Raw genomic sequence first — 15,243 nt, forward strand, 5'->3', positions numbered from 1 at the left:
AACCTCATAGAAAATACCGTGCGGTAGAAAAATTTCATTGTTCGTGAATAAATATATTTTACGTAGCAATTCTGCATACTCAGTTTTTCACAAGGCGTATTCATTAAAGGTGGTGTCACTAGAGCAACAATGTGTTTTTTGGTAGCCATGGCAAAGTATTAGAAAAGTAGAAAAAAAAAATTAATTCGCCTAGTTTCATTCTGTGCTGACAGCCACATGGGCACGACGAGAGAAAAGAAGCAAATCAGCTGATTTACCGATACTACCTTTCATATGCCTTTTTTCGCTTTGGTTTTTCATTTTCTCATCAAATTGATTTTTTAAATGACATTCAAGTCTTAGAAAGAAATTTTTTCCAAAATTAATTTTCCTACATATATCCGCATACCCATAAATATAATACGAAAATGCTTTATGAGAAATGTATCCTGTGCCATCTTTGAAAGCCACCAATTTGCAAATAAATTTTGCTAAATCAGTTATAAATAAATAAATTAATAAATACTCTTATTTGAGGTCAATATACCTCGACATTCGCTTGAACCAATTTTCAAAGGGCACTCTTACCACTCAGGCTTCAACAGATTCTTCTGGCCTTGAAAAATGTGATCATCCATTTTATTTGATATTTTTGGGAATAAAGGAAAAAACATTCGAGAGCTGCAAGACGAATGACTCATTTTTTTAATTTTTCGATAAAAGTATCGAATTGCAGCTTATCGCACGTAGTGTTCCAAAGGCGACCTTCTTAAAAGGCAACAATTGTAAGTAATGTAAAGGGGGATGAATTTAGAGGCATCGGATTTTAATTTCAAATAAAACAATGAAAATTTAAATTGATTGGGCAATATTTATTATTTTTGTATAGAATCATTCATGAGATTTATTTTTTAAAAACAGTCGCTTTCAAATGTTGGCCGCAACTGCACCGCAATTCGGCCATCTGTAAACACGAACTTTGAATGACTCGCGACTCGCTGGAGGACTTCTGTCAGTATCTGGTATCTCGTGAATAACTTTAGTAATGTTGGCTTTCAATGTCTCAATCGAAGCTGGTTTATCCACAACTTTACTTACATACCCCCACAAATAAAAGTTCAGAGGTGTGATATCACACGATCTGGGTGGCCAATCCTAGATCCAGAATCCAGATCTAAATTGCTCAGCGAAACGATAACGCAGTAAATCCATAGTTTCACGCGAAGTATGACAAGTAGCACCGTCTTGTTGGAATCACGCCTTTTTGTAGAGATTACAACTTCAATTTCCAGCATCCGGCATCAAAAAGTCGTTTATCATGGCGCGGTAGTGTTCGTCATTCACCGTTACATCGGCACCAGCCTCGTGTTTGAAGAAATATGGGCCGATGATTCCTCCAGCGCATTGGCTGCAACAAACGGTTATTTTCAATAGATATAATGGCTGTTCTTGAATGGATTTGGTCTGCTCTTCAGCCCGAATACGCTAATTTTGCTTATTGACGTAGCCATTAAGCTAAAAATGTAGCTCATCTCCGACAACCATAAGTTGGCCTGAACGCGCGATGAACACTTTTCACAGAGCGTAGATTTTCCTAATACAATAGTACGGTTTGTAAACGATAATTAGGCGTTAGTCTTTCCATGATTAAATGTCAATGAGTACTGAAAAAATTATGTACAATATTTAGTTTGAAAGTAGTCACGCGTGATCTGTCAAAAAACCCCTATTAGAAAAAGTACCTACAATCACCCTTTATTCTCAGCGAGAAGTTGATTATGGCTTCATTAAATATGATTTGAGTATGAGTAAAAGAAGGATTTTACAATAACTATTACAAGCATTGTTCATTTTGTTCGATTTCACCTGCATACCTGGGCTTTTTGCTGGGTATGTGCCACGTATATACCAGCATATCAACACAAGCAAATTTTCGTCACTTCAAAAACTGTTTGCGTCTTTTACGGCTCTTTTCTTGCTGCCAAGAACATTCTTTCGTTCATACCAGCTCAGATTGTTTTAATGAAAAAATTAAGAATGATCGTAACGCAATTTTAATCGCTTGCAAATGAACGCAGTTGATGTATGACGAGCAGATAAAGCCACAAACACAATTACAAAAATACGCTGAAATGCAATCACACGCAGACACAAATAAATGTCTACATGTAGCTTAAGTCCAGCAAGAGGACATATGTATATATGCACATTGTACATATATATATATATATGTGTGTACTTCTTTATGTATGCACATAAATACCTTGGGTTAACCATGGCGTATACGTAATATAATTTAAATGCATTTTCCCACGTACGATCAAATAAATTAACAACAGATTTAAGACATGTGCACAGGCAACATATTAATGCGTAATGTATGCAAAAGCAATAACAACAAAAAAGGTAAAGTGGTGTGTGGAAATTGTGAAAATCCCTATAAAATTTCTGTATGTACATACATGCGTAATTGTGAGTGTATGCGTGCTTGTGAGTAAGTTTGTGCGCGTCATTGCTGTAAGTTTGTGCGCGCCATTCCATCACCATTTGCAGGCCTTAATTTCCCGGTCGATGGTCATTGTTTTATTTAATTTTAAGCACATTTTTGTCGGATAATGTGCGTATGAATTTCAGCTGATTAAATTATGAAATTCCGTTGGGCTGGTTTTTATCATCATCATAATCTTTTTAATGTAATGACGATTTTTAAATTAATCCGAAGTGGTTTTTAATGAGATTTTACCATTTTGTGAAGAATCCGGATAATGTACATACATATATATTGGTATAATATTTCATGTCACTCATATCAGCCTTTTTGGGCCCGTATGCAAATAATCTCGGTCAGATTATGGCTCATATTAATCTGTCACATGCAATAATAATATTCAATATTTATTAATAATAGTAACAAGAATTGTAATAAGTAATAATAATAATAAAATTAAGCCTAATGAGAAAAACGTTGATAATATTAAAACGGAATTGGCTTAAACCGCCGATTTGATGTTGCATTCGTTACTGTATTGGGTCTATAAAAAGCGCGCATTTTTTTGCCACCTACTCTGATCTGTTTTCTCCTTTGCTAACTTTTTTTTTTTTTGAATATTCTAACAAACAACTGTACACAAGACTGTTAGAAAAATTTTTCTGACATGTAGTAAATGGTAATCAAATTGGAAGTACTTTTTCCAACAACGTTTTTCCTCAGCAACGTTTACAAACCGTACAATTATGTTACGAAAATCGACGCCCTATGAAAAGTGGTCATCGCGCGCTCAGGCCAACTTATGGTACACGATGCTTTCCATTTCAATTCAACCGGGCTATTCGGGTCATGTTCTTCGATTTCGATGTAACTTAAATATGTTTGTCTCTGATCAAAATAAAGAGATACGTATTTTTTTGTTCGCCCGAAAAAAAATTTTTTCAAGAGTTATCGGCAATTTTGTTTTTCGGCTCAAACTCGATTTTTTTTTATTATATAAGAAAAAAAATTTTTTAAATGCCCATAACTTAGTCAAAAATGAACCGATTTTAATAATTCTGGGTTCAAAATGATCGTAATAACTTACACGAGCGACTTCATGTAGAAACAATTGCAAAAAAGTAGTTGAAAATTTTGTATTTAGCAAAAAAGAAAAAAAATTGAAATTTTTTCGAAATTCAATATTTCAAAAAGTGTATTTTTTTTTATAACTTTTTCCAAATCAAGAGGACACCTCAAACTTCAATTAAGCTGAATACCCAGTAGCTAAAATGAGTTGTTTTTGAGTAATGCATTTTTGAGTAAAAAACCTGTTTCGCACTTTTTGTTTTCTGCAAAATAAAAAATTTTCAACTACTTTTTTGCAACTGTTTCTACATGAAATCGCTCGTGTAAGTAATGACGATCATTTTGAACGCAAAATTATTAAAATCGGTTCATTTTTGACTAAGTTATGAGCATTTAAAAAAAAATTTTTTTAAAGACGACGCTGGTGCCATTCAATGTAACAGTGAATGCTGAACGCTACCACATCATAATAAACGACTTCTTGATGCCGGAAATCGAAGGCCGTAATCCCTACAACAAGACGTGGTTACAACAATACGCCGCTACTTGTCGTACAGCGCGTGAAACTATGGATTTACTGCGTTGTCGTTTCGCTAAGGAATTTATCTTTCATTTCGGGCCAGTGGATTGGCCACCAAGATCGTGTGATATCACACCTCTGAACTTTTATTTGTAGGGGTATGTAAAGTTTAATTGCTTTGTGGATTAACCAGCTTCGATTAAGACATTGAAAGCCAACATTACTAAAGTTATTCACGAGACACCAGATACTGAACGAAGTCCTCCAGCGAAGCATTCAAAATTGGAATTTCTGGATGTTCCTGTCCTGTCCACTGTCAGAAGTATTTTCCATGAATAGCGTGGCATTCAGAGCAAAGTGCTGCAACTTCTGTAGCTGTTATGTTATTTTACTGATCAAAATTTTACTTACCCATCAGATTGGAAAATCTAACAGTGAATCTCTCCCAGCCTTGAAATCCAACGGGGAATCTATCTTACAAACAAGTACTACTTTAGACTAAGTAGGCCATTGCTAAGTAAAGTCCTCTCTGGACGAACAAAACAAACACTCTATAAGGCTCTTATCATGAGTATCCTAACGTATGAAGCGGAAGCTTATACGATGACAATATCCGATGAGGCGTCCCTTGGAATGTTTGAGAGAAGGATTATGCGGAAGATTTTTGTACCTATGCACGTTAACGGCGGTAATTATCGTGGCCGATGGAACAATGAGCTCCCAGAGCTTTACGACAACATAGATATAATACAGGGAATAAAAGTCCAGCGCTTTCGTTGGCTAACTCATGTCGTTCGAATTGATACAAACGCTCCGGCGCTGAACGTATTCGATGTAGTACCAGCTGGGGGTAGCAGTAGAATAAGAAGGTCTTCTCTGTGTTGAAAAGATCAGGTGCGAAAGGACTTGGCTTCACTTGGTGTGTCCAACTGGCGCCGGTTAGCACGAGGAAGAAACGAAACGTAATATATAAACCACGCGCTTTAATCATTGAAAATTCTTCAGGCCGAGAGTGAGAAAAGAAATATTTTAAAATAGATGTTTAGGTTTTGATAATAAGCAAGTAGCCAGAACTCCTTAAAATACTTTTAATTTTTTTTTTAAGTATTCTAAAGGATTACTGGGACGAAGGTTTTCAAACGAAAATGTGATGAAAGCCGTCGTAGAAAACGATTTTGCATAGAATTTTAAAGAGTATTTTTCAGTGATATAAAAGCATTATACTCGCGATGTGCATTTCACTTGAGGTGGATTTCATTAGAAAAAAATAAATATAAAACTATAATTTCATTCACTGAGTACCTCATATAAGTGCGCAGCAAATTGGTTTGAAGTGCTTACAGAAATTCAGCTCAGCTTTGATGTAGCAGTAACGAAATTTTCTCTTCTCAATTTACAAGAGATTTCAATATTCTGAAAACATTTAATTTCGTCAACTCATTACATTTAATTCCTTTTACTTGATTATGTTAAGAAATTACTTCCCAAATCATATTATTTCACAACATTTTTGGTTGAAAATCTCCACATCGCGACATCATTTCAAACCCCTCCAAAAGCGATGCTTATCACGCATTTGCTTTACATTTCCTATGTTTTTTGTTTTTTTTTTTGTCTTCTTACGCATACATACATCCACAGCTGTTAGGGGTATACGCTCGTAAGGATTTCACCGTTATTTTCTACCTTTTTCATCTCATTTCCAGTAGCAAACCAATGCCAATTGCAATTCACTTGAGTACTTCGTGTTATATTTGAAGTATCCTTTAAAATATTTGTATTTTTTTTTTTTGTTCTTATCTTATGTTGACGTTTGTTGTGTAATCTGTGACAGATAACGGCAACCATGGAAGTTAAAGTAAAACACGAAAGTAACAAAGTAGGTAATAAATGAGGAAACTGGAAAACTGTGATATATTTTCACAGCGCAGACATGATTGAAGTAGTGAGGTGGGCAGACGAAAGGGCGAGGAAATGTTTACGACAATATTATAAAAGCGAAGCATGGGAAGTAGCCAGGTATGAAACCAGGTAAGAAGCTGTAAGCGCAAACGAAAAGGTAGTAATAACATTAAAGCGCCAAGATAAACACAAAACCTCATAAAATAAGAAAAACATTGTAGACATGGGAATAACAAACAATGACAACAACTACTAAAGATAAGCTGGCAAATAATAATAAGCGAGTGAGAGGAATTGAAATGAAAACACAACTGAGCGCAGATCTGGTGGTGAATAGCTGTAAGGCATGGCGCACGGGTGAAGAAATATTCAATTACATTAAGAAAAAACAAGCATATGGCAAGAGGGAAAATAGTTGTAGTACGAGCACATGCTTATAAATAAGCAGCTTTTGGATGGGTGCCACCAGGCAAGCCTAATCAAACTTATAGCTTCCTTATTATAAGTAGTAGCTTCAGGCAATATTGTTAATAAGCTAACAAAGCTTAACAAGCAGCAAAACAAAAAGCAAATCATCAAAAAGTACCCATGGAATGTAATAGGCGTGCAACAACACCAGCGGTTGGGGGCACCAAGCAATTCGAAACACATTCTTCAGAGACTGATTGACGTATGTCCCTCAAACAATTCCACGAAATGATGCTTTGATGCCGGATTTTTATCAATGATGACTCAAAATTATTTGCAACAGAAAAATGTCAGATTGGGCCATATGAGGTGAGTAAGTTTTTCAGTGGGTTACAAAGTATAATGTATAGTTTTCACCTAGTGATGGAATTCTCTCTATCTTTTTCCTTATGTTTATCTTTATGTCTATCTTTATCTTTATCTTTATATCTATCTTTATCTTTATATCTATCTTTATCTTAATCTTTATCTTTATCTTCTTCTTTATCTTTATCTTTATCTTTATCTTTATCTTTATCTTTATATTTATCTTTATCTTTATCTTTTTCTTTGTCTTTGTCTTTATCCTTATCTTTATCTTTATCTTTATCTTTATCTTTATCTTTATCTTTATCTTTACCTTTATCTTTATCTTAACCCTTATCTTTATCTTTATATCTATCTTTATATCTATCTTTATCTTTATCTTTATCTTTATCTTTATCTTTATCTTTACCTTTATCTTTATCTTAACCTTTATCTTTATCTTTATATCTATCTTTATATCTATCTTTATCTTTATCTTTATCTTTATCTTTACCTTTACCTTTATCTTTACCATTCTATTTATATTTATCTCTATCTTTACCTTTACCTTTATCTTTATCCTTATCTCAATCTCCATCTCCATCTTTATCTTTAGCCTTATCTTTATATTCATCTCTATCGTTGTCTCTATTTCTATCTTGTCCTTTACCTGTATCCCAGTCATTACCTCTATCTCTATTTCTATCTTTATCTCTATCTTTATCTTTATCTTTGAGCCAAGTATTCAAATCCCAAATGGACTAGTAAATTATTTAGCTTTCAAAGACCACAACTAGGATTAAAATCGCTCGAATTTTTTTTTTCAAGAGTTGGCAAAAGACATTTCCTGCATATTTATGGGGGGAAAGTATAGAAAAAACTAAGAACGCCTTCTCAAAATTTCCCACCAGAAGCAACCGTTTTCTTGTTGTTGTAGTAGCAGTAACTTTTCCCTGGTGGTTAGTGTCGTGCGGGGTGCCTTTACATATGTTTAGTATGTCGGGGTCGATTCTGGATAAGTAGGAGCTCAACCTGTTACGGTATCCAGAACGTAATTGTGCCGAGGTTACGCGGGACTCTCGGGGAAGTTGGAGCTCTTCGTCTGCGATTGGTGGTGGTTGGACTCCGATAACAGCATTCGAGGGTCGGGAGCTTAAGAAGGTGGTGAGAGTCTCCCAATGAATGTCGTTTATGGCCTGTCTGTACACTGTCCGATCCAGTAGCTGTCTGATCCCTCCTGATGTGCCTAGGAGGTGGCTCAGGCTCAAGCAGGTCTGAAGCTTCGTCCACTGCGAATCACTGGTTCCTGGCAACCAGACAGGTGCAGCATAGTTTACAACCGGTCGGCTTGTTGCTTTAAAAGGCGACAGCAACATTTCCTTGTCTTTGCCCTAAGTGCTGCCGACAAGCGACTTGAGAACCTTCTTGCGATTCTATACTTTAGTTGTATGCAATAGTGGTTGTATGCGCTGAGAAGGAGAGCAGGCTGTCAAAGGTAACTCCCAATATTTTGGGGTTGTTAACCGTCGGAATTTGTGTGTCATCGACTTTCACCTTGAGCTGTAGCTTGACCTCCTTTGTCTAGGTGGGGAAAAGGGTCGGCGTGGATTTAGTGGGGGAGAGTTGTAAGTTCCTCGCAGTGAAGAAGCGAGAAAGGCTGGCGAGGTAGTCGTTCACCTTGGAGCATAGGCCATCAATGTCATTGCCCAGCAAAAGCCCTGTCTAGTGTACCGTAAGCAATAGTTTTCTTACCTTCCGATGTATCCAAATTATAACTCACAACCGTAATAATCCACACTCACAAACATAACACTTTATTGAAAGTTAATTAACTATTTTTAGTCACCCCTCAACAAAGGCGTCACTTTCAGTGCCAACTCAAACGTTGTGTGCGCACTTCAGAAAACAATTCAATGCTCCACCTACTGTCATAGTTGTATTGAAGCACAAAATCTCAGCTAGATTTCTGCTATCGCGCGCTATTATACTCGTACAATCCTCCTCTTATGTAAGTCAACCACAACAGTAACTGTTACGCCATCTACATCTGTATGGGTTGCCTCACCTCACCATACGCAGCAATCAAGCGAGACATTGCAATCTTTTTAATTAAAATACCAGAAAATTGTATGGCCATCAAGCGACATGAATGGAATACGAAAAAGAGAATGGAAACACGAAATCATTCAATAGGGAAAAGGTCAGCACACAGCCCAGTGGGAGTCGTCGCAGCATTATGGATGAACTGCATGAAATGGAACAGACAATAAAAAATAAATTACACGCGTGAGCGACAGTGGACAGTGAGTGGATGGCAATGTGTTGGCGAGCGGCAATAAGCGTGAAACGAATGGAGAAAACCACAGAAAAAACTACCCTGAATATGGTATAATATGAAGCAGATAGTCAGTTCAACCGACAGACAAATAGTTGCGCAAAGTATTAGACATTTGATGCTGGCAAATGTAAGGGAAAAACCTGGATTGCATGAAGCTTTCATTCATCTATTGCTGGCTGACTTGTATGTCCTTCGTAGTGATATAAAAAAACATGATTTCAACTATAATAGCTAAAAGCAGCTGAAAAAATGCGCCCGTGGCAAAAAGTTCACAAAGCGAACGCGGAAACATTACAACTTCCCTTGGTATATATTTGTTTAACTAGAGCTCCTCGAGCTCCATTGCTTTTCTGCACTTTTTTTCCGGATGTTGCAAACGATTGTAAAACGGAAAAAGCTGCGCTGACATGTTAAACGATTTCCACCAGCACTTCTTCTGCTTCATACGACATTCCACTTTGCTTCTTTGTAATAAATACTTTTTTCTCCCTTCTCTGTTGAAATGTATTCCTCCTTCAGTCTTGGCGCACAATGCTAAAAATTACAATAATTTCGACTTTTATGGGAGCAAGGTTTGTTTTTTTTTCAATATTGCCAAGCGACTGAGAGGTGAAGTATTGTTCATATTTCACTATTAACTAGGCTACAGTTCAACCTACTACTTTTGAACTACCTTACTACGAAAATTACAATTATGTTATCGTGCAGCAAACCTAGAATCTATTTGAGAAGAAAGTATGTGTAAGTATGCCCAGTATCCCAATGAGAAGAAATGGAGAGATCCAGACACTTGTTTGGTTAGCACAGTAAAAAATGTCTACACCCACGACTTCAAGACTAAAAATTGTACTTCAGATGTTATACTGCATTCAATCAGAATCCTTTGCAGTACTTAAAATAGCAGTCTGAATAATAGGCAAAAAGTGACGAGGACATAAAATATGGGTCTACAGTGACGGGCAAACTTTTTTACAAGCCTTTTGAATCACTATCACATCTTTAAAAATAGTCCAGGAATGTACTATAAGTTGAGGCTGAAAACGTCTAATTGGACTGAAGAGAGTTTTAGTAGTAAGCATAGGGCGTACAACGAAATTTTCATTAAGAATGCTCGTGAGAGTCATTGGTACAGCACTGACACACGAAAAGCAACTAAGTGCTTCCTGAAAGATCTGGCGAAGAGGTGGCGAATTCCTTCTCAAATAAAGAAAGAGTAAGCTTTTATAAGGTAAGGTCAAAACGTCTGTTGACACTGTTGTTATGATTTCGAGGTTGTAAAAGACTTCGTTTATTTAGGAACCAGCATTAACACCGATGACAATGTCAGCCTGGAAATCCAACGTAGGTTCTCTCGTACCAACAAGTGCTTCCTTGGATTAAGTAAGCAATCGAGTAGTAAAGACGAACAAAAGTAACATTACACAAGGCTCTCATCATGCCCGTCCTAACGTATGGCGCAGAAGCATGGACCATGACAACATCCTATGAAGTGGCACTTGGAGTATTTCAGAGAAAGATTCTACAGAAGATTTTTGGACCTCTCCACATTGGTGGCGACGAATATCGGGGGCGATGGATCTATGAGCTTTTCGTTGGCTTGTTCATGTCGTCCGAATGGATACATACGTTCCGGCTCTGAAAGTATTGGATGCGGTACCAGCTGGTGGTAGCAGTGGACGAGTAAGGCGTCCCCAGAGGAAGAAGAAGCGTCCTCGGTTGGAAATATCAGGTGAAGAAGGACTTGGCTCCAGTTGGTGTATCCAACTGGCGCCGGTTAGCACGAGGAAAAAATGATTGGCGCGTTTGGTTAAAATAAGTCTAAGCTGCATTTGCTTTTAATTGACTTTCAAAGAGTCTTCGACAGCACCAATCGGGAAGCCATCTGCTCTGCTCTGCGAAGGGGAGGTATCCCAGATAAACTGATTGCGCTGATAAGAAAGAGGTACAGAGACACTAGCTGCAGGATGCACTTCCGAATGTTTTTTTTCCCCCAATGTTTTTTCTCCTGGAGGACGTCCTGTGCGCTGCTTTCAGTAACGAAAATCAACACAAGTGCATTCAGTGGCAGATACACAACTAACTCACAGGTACCTGGCATACGCGGGTGATATCTGTTTACTAGCTTATAAACTGTGCCATATAAAATCGAAAGTTTCGCCTTATTGGATCCGCCATTTTGATTTTTTCACTTTTGAAAAAGCGCATTTGCTTACCTTAAAAAAGATTTACATTTTATTTAATTGTTTAGAGTTTGCAGAGTTTTTATGTTAAAGGGTTAAATTTTTGATGGCAGTAGAAAATGGTGAAAGCCTGAATTTTAAACGATTTTGAGTGCTGTCGATTGAAATATTAGTAAACATCAGTAAACACATGGACATATATATATACTAAAGGGACTCCTAAAAAAACGAAAAATTACAACAAAAAAATAAAATCTGCAGAAAAAATATTTCCATTTGAAGTTTTTTAATTGTCGTGATTTACAGATCGGAACTGTGTTCCTAAGCAAAAATAGCAGAAGTTTGAAATAGATTTTGATTTTATTTTGTTGAGTCGAGTTATTTTGTAATACTATATACAATAATTTGTTTTAAAATCTAACGTCTCTAAATTGCCCACCTACCAAAACTTTAAAAATTAAAAAAAAATAATACTAAAGAAAAAATTATTACCTTTGAATTCTTTTTTTTTTTTTTTTTTTTCATGTTTAGGAAATCGTACTACTTATGGTCATAAGCAATACAAGGAGCAGTTCGGAATAGATGTTTTTTTGTTTGTTGACTAGTGCGATTTAGTGATATAATTTTTTCTAAAGTTTAACTTTCATGTACATACAATTAACAAACACCAATTTTAAACGACAAAACCGCTCAAGGACGAGGACGGCGAGCCAACCACATCTAAGGACAAGCAAGTCAACATCTGGGAGCGCTATTATAAGAAGATACTGTCAGCCCCGCCCTTGCAGCCCTTTCTGTCGTGTAGCTGGCAACGTCACATTGCAAGACGGGACATCCCCACGATATGCCCGGATAAGGGGGCGTCCATAAATTACGTGAGATGTTTAAGGGGGGGAGGGGGTCGAGTCAAATCTCATAAAATCTTACGTTGGAGAGAGGGGGGGTCTCGGCAAATATCACGCAATTTTTTTCTGATTGAAACAAAAAAATTGTACATGCTTAAGATTTAATCTCAAGCGTAATCGTAGTATGATTAAGATCATTCACTAATTCGTTCAAAGAAAATAATTTCATTCATACTTCGACGTTATACATTACTACTGTCAAACCACCATATTTGTTTTATACCAAATAGCTCAATTTAATCTGAATTTGCGGTACAGTGTAGCCCGTCGGTTGTTTTCGCGCCACCATGAGCCGAACGCCCTATCACTCAGGTTGACGTTTGACAATTCCGGACTTTAAAGAACATGACGGAAAATCATTTGCTCCATTTCTAATACGCGTACCGATTGAACCGCTGAATGCCTTCATCAGCACGCCTATTGTTCTCTATTGCCCAAGTATACGTGATGATTTAGAGAAAATATGCTGCGTACATGCGGTATTTACTTCGCATCTATCACAAGAGCTGCAGAGCACAGGAGAGCAGCTCACATTGCACCAGCTAAGCAAGCGCGTATGTTCGACCCTCACGGCTTGTCACAAGACGAGCTAATGAGTTACTGTGCGCAAGCGTCAACGGCTTAGAGTGGCTAGATTAGAACGAAGTTGAAGGAGCACATGATTTTACTGAAAATCATATGGACATGTTGGTCCCAATAGTCTCTCTTGAAACCGCGCATGATTCTCCATGGGCTGAATTGGAGTAGATATTCTTTTTTTAATCGCAGTAGTTACGATTTAAGTCTTCTATTGTTAAATTTTTATTACACTTATAACTCTCAGCAATATTGATTACTAGTCTTAACTAGTAAATAAAAGCACGAAGCAACTTTTTTTTCTTTTTACAATAAATATCCAACGCGTTTACATAAGAAACCCACATTTTGAAAAATCTCACGTGAGATTGGGGGATGGGGGAGGGGGTTGAATAAAATCTCACGACATCTCACCAGGGGGGGAGGAAGGGTTCAGAAAATTGGAAAAAACACCTCACGTAATTTATGGACGCCCCCTAAGAGCGAGATAATAAATGCAATAAAGTCTTTCAAAAACTCTAAAGCTCTTGGGTCCGATAACACCAACCCGGAATTACTAAAAACGGACCTCAATATAAGCGCTCGGATCCTTCTGGCCTTATTGAAAAACATCTGGAACTCTGAAATAATACCATCCGAGTAAAAAAAAGAGGAGGTTATCACCCTTCTCCCGAAGAAGGGTAACCTATCTGAGTGCAAAAATTGGCGAGGAATCACGTTGCTAAGCATGCTGAACAAGTTAACAGCCCACGTAGTTCACAAAAGGCTGTCCAAATCATTGAATCAGGGACTACGCAAAGAACAAGCCGGCTTTCGTCCCCACTGCTCTTGCGTCGATCATGTAAAATCCTTGAGAGTGAACATGCACCTGTTGGTGGAGTGGCGCACGCCTCTTTACCTCTGCTTCATCAGCTTCGAGAGAGCGTTCGACACTCTCAATCATGAAGCAATTTGGGAACCTCTTGAATGCAAAGGAGTGCCTGAGAAAATTGTAACCATCATAAAAGAATTGTAATCGGGCGCTTCATGCCGCGTGAAATACAAAAATGCTCTAAATGGTAGTATCGATATTCATACCGGTGTTAGGCGACGTTGTGTATTATCTCCACTCTTGTTCAACCTAGTCCAGGAGCTAGCAATGCGACATGCGTGTGCGGTCAGCAGGTGCATTTCCTGAGGTTTATGCGGCCGGCTTGAAAAACTAGACTATGCCGTCGACATTTGCTTACTATCGCACAAATACTCAGATGTACCAGCTAAACTACAAACTGTATGCCATACAGTAGCAAAAACAGGTCCAAAAATTAACATAGCAAAGACCAAAGTAATGCGGATTAACACCACTGAAACGCAATCCATTCAAATTACCGACACGCCGCTTGAAGATGTATGTAGATGAATTTTGCTACCTTGGGAGCATAATTTCAAAAAACGGCGGATCAACAACTGGCATACGCAACCGAATATCTAAGGGACGCGTTGCATTTGTCATGCTATACAAAATAATGGAGATCAACCCACATTTCCTAGCACACAAAACTGAAAATATTTTTTTCGGATATCACATTCATTGCGATCCTTCCTAAACCGTTGCCTACGAAAGATAATGCGGATATTCTGGCCTGATATTATAAGCAACGAAGACCTTTGGGCGGCTACCGGGCAAACACCAGTTCACATAGAAATTATGCGTCACAAGTGGAAATGGATCGGACACACATGGCGCAAACCACGGGATGACATCGCCAGGATAGCGCTAGACTGGAATCCCCAAGAAAGCCGCAGGTGCGGTGGACCAGCCAATACATGGAGCCGATAAGTAGCAGCAGAGGCGGACAGAGCAGGCCGTTCCTGGAGTAAAATTAAACGTCACGAAATTATAACTTGTTTAGTGAGGCTCTATGTTTCATATAGGAACTATGGGAAAATATATATGTACAATATATACATACATACATAAGAAGAAATAGCACCAGTTCGGATGAGTCGTATGAAATAAAGCAAATAAGCATTAGCAAATACGACAAATAGTCGTACCTTCAGAAAAGCAGCTCTAACAGCCGGTGTACCTAATGGTGACTGCCAAGAATTAATTGCTAAATAATAGTATAATAGATATTTGCATTCACATGCATACAAACAGAAGAAATTCACAAGAACCACTTAAACTCTCATTAAATCTTTTTATATTTAAAATCTGACCTTATCAAAGAGTAGAGACCTTCAACATATGGCTGCTCAGCAAAAAATAAAGTATATTCGTGTAATCGCCTGTTAGAATTCTCTTTCTTTAAATTTGAAACGTGTCGACGAAAAGTTACTACCCAAGAAACACGCACACATACACATACCAATGCTCATCAGGAATATATCTTGGATATGTAGATGTAAAAGTAAAAGTAGAAGCAGATTCTCAAATATCTCGTGATAATCTACAATTTACAGTTGCATTTATATGTGCAAAAGGAGAATACCTGACTTGGCACCTTAACGCACGCACGCATTTTACCAAACATTTACGATGTCAAGCACGT

This window comes from Anastrepha ludens, chromosome 4, assembly GCF_028408465.1.
Source record: "Anastrepha ludens isolate Willacy chromosome 4, idAnaLude1.1, whole genome shotgun sequence".
Taxonomy (NCBI): domain Eukaryota; kingdom Metazoa; phylum Arthropoda; class Insecta; order Diptera; family Tephritidae; genus Anastrepha; species Anastrepha ludens.